The sequence below is a fragment of the Hoplias malabaricus genome, chromosome 3, assembly GCF_029633855.1.
Source record: "Hoplias malabaricus isolate fHopMal1 chromosome 3, fHopMal1.hap1, whole genome shotgun sequence".
Lineage (NCBI taxonomy): Eukaryota > Metazoa > Chordata > Actinopteri > Characiformes > Erythrinidae > Hoplias > Hoplias malabaricus.
The window spans coordinates 44,785,069-44,791,098 of NC_089802.1; positions in this window are offsets into that span (position 1 = coordinate 44,785,069).

The following is a 6,030-nucleotide window of genomic DNA, read 5'->3' on the forward strand; positions in this document are numbered from 1 at the left end:
GCCATTTAAGGGTGACCCATTTCTCATGAGAATCCTCCGCCCTGTGATTCAGAAGTTGCTTAGTGCAGTAAACCAGAAGAGGACCCAGTGTAGCTGCAACAGAGGCTGTATTCTCCCTATTACAGCTCCATGAAACATTAAAATCATTTAGAAGCTGTAATTTTAAGGTAGAAATACTACATAGTGTTCCTTTAAGTCTAAGCCATGATGCTTGCCATGTTGTCTTCTATATGGGTGTCTTGCAAATGGCGAGTTTGGGTTCATGGAATGGCAAGATTAGAGATACGGGCAGAATCTACAAGTAAATGGCAGAGATTGTCCCTCCTGTCAATGTTGGAAACACATAGGAATCAGGCATACATACAACAAGGGATGATTTACAGAAAGTATATTTGATGTCAGGATCCAAATTTATTTAAAATTTTTCAGTCTGAGTGAGTCATGTCCTGTATGAACTGGTGTCCTGTCCATGGTATGTTCCTGCCTTGTGGCCAGTGATTCCACATACCTTATATGACTCTGAACAGAAGAAAATGATTACAGAGGATGACTGAATGAATGGAAACTCTCTTTGTTAACTTTGATTGAGACATTGCGGTGCTTAGCCGTAAAAGTCATATTCCTTTAAAGCAGATATCAAAGAACAATATTAAAACTGAACAAATACTTTCTATTGTGCTTTTCTAAAAAATAAAAAATAAATAAAATTAAGCCTTAAATCAAGACAGGGTTTTTTGAAGAGAATGTAACTTTAAAAGATAATATTAAAAATATATATTTCAGACGAGTGTTTCATAACAGCACCTGGTTTATTTGTGTGTTTTTTTTTTGTTTTGTTTTTTTTTGGGAAAGTGTAGCTGATGCACCATTTTGTATACTGGGATAAGTATATACAAGGCATGTTGATTATAAGTGTTCTCCTGTATCTTTATTTAATCCTTTAACCTCATTAATAATTTTGAGATGTTAAGATGTCACCTTGCAGTGATTGTAATCAGATCATAGTTTTTGATAAACAGCTGCTGGCTACCCGAGACACGTGCTGGGCCTGGTGAGCGGGACACAGGTTGGGCAGCTGGGTAAAGGTCTACATGCGTCAACGGAGCTGGCCAATGGGACACGTACCCCAGGGCCCATGCTCAATCTGGGGGACTTAATGCGCCGTGCCCATGGCTCAGTACGGCCTCTCCGCAAACTGATATCTTTTAGCGTGGGCCGCAGGCAAGGCCAGTCTCTACATATTAAACTTGACAAGCGAGCCAAGGGAAAACAAAGAGCAATGACCCAGATTGAGTCTCTTTGAAGGCAGCGAGCACTAGAGAGCAGAGCACATCTTCTCTTTTTACCGCTGCCGCCGCCCCTTTCTACCCCTTGTTTTTTATTGTCAAAGTTTCCTGTCATTCTCCTCATGCTGTTTTGCCTCATGTTTATGCTTCATCTCCAACAAAATCAAACTTTTAGAGTGGTCACCCAACCAAGCAGTGTGTAAGAGGTCACTGAACTGACTAAAATGTACAAGCTGTACAATTGTTGCAAAACAGTGAAAGTCTTTGCACGAATGGAAAAGTTTAACTATGAGGCTTTAAGCCTAAAACTGTTCTAAAACTGCATTCAGAAACAGCTTATGTTTGTATATCGTGACTATAAGAGCCTAGATGAGCCTAACGTCTCACCTGTCACACAGTGAAAAGTGGAGTAAATTTCATGTGAATTCTAAACATTCATTCATTAAAATAAAAAATGAAAAGTTTTTATTATGATATGATATTATTGCTTATGTACCCTTTTTTTTTTGTATAGGAGTGTCCAATATATTTAGTCATATTTTCCTCATTTCTTGACATTGAAGCAAACTTGAAGAAGTTGACATTGAAATAAACTTGACTTGATCCCTAGAAGCATTTGATCCTGACTATAAACCAAATGTAAAATGTTGTAAAAGCTTGTTTCCCATACCCAGAATAAGCCAAAGCATGGACTAAAAAGCTTTTCCAATGGTGATTCACTATTGGCATTGGAAACTGGTCCAGGACTTAATTAGTGGGCTAGTTTCCCAGACATTAATTATGTATGTAATATCATAATTAGTGACTTTTAGGAGAATGTGAGAAAAAAAATAACATAAGTCTCATTTAAGGGTTAAGTTCTGAGGGTTACATGTAAGAGTTAAGCAATGATGGAAGAGGGAATACCAGACTTGGCTTTAGCATTTACAGCACAAATAAGCAAAGAAATCCCTTTGCGATGAATGGGTTTTGAGCAAACATTTACCGTTTATTCAGTTTTTCTCTATTCAGCTTCACAATGGGTGGGACGTGACCCTAATTTCCCAACAATCTGCCTTCGTGACATTGTAGAGTGGGCCTCCACCCTCGGGGCTTCCTTGCTTGCTGCTTTGACTGTCCCTTTCACCCATCTTTTAATTACCACGCTGAATGCAGTAATTAATCATTCGTCTCAAAACTCCATTACTAGCCAATGATAGCACATCCTTTTTCGTCAGATGCTTTTTCTCTTGGCACGAAGGTCAAACGCCAGTATGAAGCTACAATATGGAAAGTGCGCTCTCATCAGCTTGTGTGCTGTTTAGCAGACACAGGGCTAGCCCTCAAGAATGACTGGCAGCCACACCTCTGCTAATGAGGAACCTGCTGCACTGGACTGCAATGGTAATTGCAAGCTGTCTCATTAAAACAGAGGAAGTTCAAAGGATTGCTGAGCAGTTAATCTGGGCCTGTCGACTAATTAACTAATTTCACCCATCATTGTATGTTTGTGCTAAAGAGTTGTCAGATACATTCTGCATTAATGATTATAGTGGTGTTTCTTTTTTGTTTTTTAAATTGAAAAGAAAATTTGTCCAGGGTCACCATAAAGAATTAACTGACAGAAATGCTCAAATCACTTGAAATAAAATCTTTTTACATTAACTCCCATTGAAAGCTAAGAAGGTATTTTCTTTATCGTGTAAATTACTATTTTGGAGATGCATGTTTTCCTTTGGACAGTGATGACTGTGTGTTGTCAAAGTCTCTGATCTTTAGTGTCATATTTATCATATGGTGGAAGTTGGAGTTAACCACCCATAACAAACAAGGGCCCATTTCAATGTTTTGAATACTTCTGCTAAGACAATAAATATTTTTCTGTTTTCATATAGAAGCCTCATATGTCAGGGTTAATCTGTTTCAAGAGGAATGTGCATGGACAACTTGTTTCTTTATTTGCTGTTACTAGACAGTGATCCACTGTAAGAAATAAATAAATCTTGGATGATGTCCGTTCGTACAAGGCTTATGCTGAGGATTAAAGCTAGGCCTGTGAGGAGAATTTTTGAGACCTGTTGAGGATGCAGGAGTTCCTCTTTTCCTCTCCAGCTGGATGAGCCTGACTGGCTGGCTGAAGGCAATGGAGCGATTAGGCCAGGCTCTCGGCCAGCCACACTGCTCCAGTGCATCTGATGGAGCTCTCTTTATATCGTGGGCCGCATCACGAGGAGGACAAAAAAGAATGAAGAGAATGACGATGAATGAGAGAGAAGGGCTATGAGTCAGTGACAGACTTGGGACTGAGAGAGATGTCGAGAAAAAGTGGGCGTGAGGGCTAGCGGAGTTGAGCTGAGCTGGCAGTAGTCACAAGGCTTGCAGACATGGGGTCTGCTCCAGATGAGACAGGCCTGAGGCTGGACTCATGGATTTGTGCAGTCCAGTGCTTGGCATGTGGGAGATGACCCATTAGACTTGCAGAAATCTATACAACTGGTTACTATGCAAATGAGGGTGTGCCAAAGCTGTACTTTGTTAGTTCATGTGCTAAGATGATTATAGATTTAGATTAAGACTGGTGGGATCAGATCTTTAAAGGTATTGAGTTTTGTTTTCAGAATATAGATGTATTCAAATACATTATAAAGAGCTAATTAAACTTTTTAAGAGATGTGACTTCAGATCTTTCACTTTGTACGATCTGTAGAAAACACCTTGCAACTTGTTTCCTTGTAAGACCCTTGCCCCAAGACAGAAGGCAGTTAATATGTTTACTTTCTTTCTCTCTCACACACACAGAGAGAGAGAGAGAGAGGAGAGACAGATCCACCCCAGGTGTTTGATTAAAAACTGGAATTATGGAGGAGGCATTTTGCCATGTACCACCAAGTTTGGGTCAAATGTTTGGCAGGAATTCACAACAAAAACACTGCTATGTGCAGCACTTAATACACTTCTAATAAAGTACACTGGCAGCAGCACAAATCTTGCTACACGTTTACAGAGGTAGGCTGTTATGTTTTCTTTGTACACTAGCTAGTGGTGCAGCTTCAGAAAGAGTTTTTAGCACTGCAGGCGATATTGTCATAGCTCAGCACACTCCGGGCTCATCATGTAGATCATTTAATCTTTTATAAAGGAATATGAAGTATCAGATTTTTTATTTTTTTGAAAAACCTGACAGTCTTATGACAAAATATATGAAAGCTCTGCTCCTTTAGGCAATTCTGTGTCTGAGAGGAATAAATAAATAATAGATAACCTACAAAGTTGCTGGTTTTATTGTCAGTTGAATTGCTTTGCTAGGTATACTGTAATCTGAGTCCACATAACCCCTAATATCCAAATAAGATTTTTTTCCCCCTCTCTTAAATTCACAACCAAATAAAATCTATTTGGTTAAATTATGAAATTGACATTTAAAATCAACAGCATTAATACCAGTGTCTGCTGCCAGTGTTTTCACAGGGACATTGTTTTTCATTCCCCTCGGTTGAGGGTTCAGGGGGTGTAAAGTTCCATTAGGTTTTACACTTTATTTTAAAAACGCGTCAACGTTATTTGCCCTTGGTGACGGGTTGACCTCATAATGATTGTGCAAGGCAGTGTGTTGTGCAGGAAGGGCAGCCATTTACATGCATATTTGACATGAAGGTTGCATCAAGGTCATTTACGTGCATCTTCCTGTTAGTGCTAATGAGTTGCTTAACATTCTGGTTGTCTTGACAATAGCAGCTCTCCCCCTCAGGCATTTTAAAATACCCATCTGCATTACCTTAATGCATTTCTGAAGGTGCGGCTCAGATGACGGAAAGAAAACTGAAATATTCATATGAGTAATAGCAACGTGTGTACAGCACGTCATTTTTTAATATGAAGAGCTAAATGCATAGAAGTATGAAAGATTACATACGTTGGTCGTCAATGTGGCCCCCAGCTCTTTCACAATTAACCTGTCTGTGCTTTTCTCACAAACATGCTCTTTCATAGCAGGTGATCCAAGTTTAGAGAGTTAATAAAGGGAGATGATCAGGGGCGGATGGAGACAAAAAATCCGCCCTGACATTTTGGACCAGACCGGCCTACCACATTTGATAGTGCACACCTTTTTGGTCTCTTGAAAGTGTATAACAAATGTGCAACTCTTTAAAACCATGTTGGTGAATGGTGGCTTTACAAATTCACCTAAAATGATTGGATTCTCGTGTAAAGAGGCTCAAAGCTGCATTGGCATAACAAAGTCAATAGACAAAATGATTTTAAAAAGTGCGATTTTCTTTCATTTATGTACATTGTCCCAAACCACCAACATAAAAATAGCCTTTTTTCCAGGGCCAAAACGTAGCTTAGCCTTGCCCTAGCCCACTACTCACTCCACAAAAAATAATAGTATAATAATGAAATTAGAATACTGTTATTGTTGCTGAATTGTGGTTTAAAAAGTTCTCACATTTTAAGAATATTTAGTTCAGGATGAAAGACATTTAAGTACTAACCTAGGCTTATTTTCTCATCCTGTCAGTGTACACAATGTCTTATAAATAGCCACTAGTAGTAAGGACATTATTAGATTATTTCACCTGCGTTTACAATACAAACAAACTTGGCCATAGGACATTAGCCAAAATTATTTTATTGACATTTTATTAGATTTACCAAGGGGTTGGGTTGCTGTAGCCTACTCATTACATAGCCTAAGTGTTCTGAAAGCAGTCCAGCTTACCACAGGTTCTACTGCATGTTCCTGTTCACGATGAGTGCCACT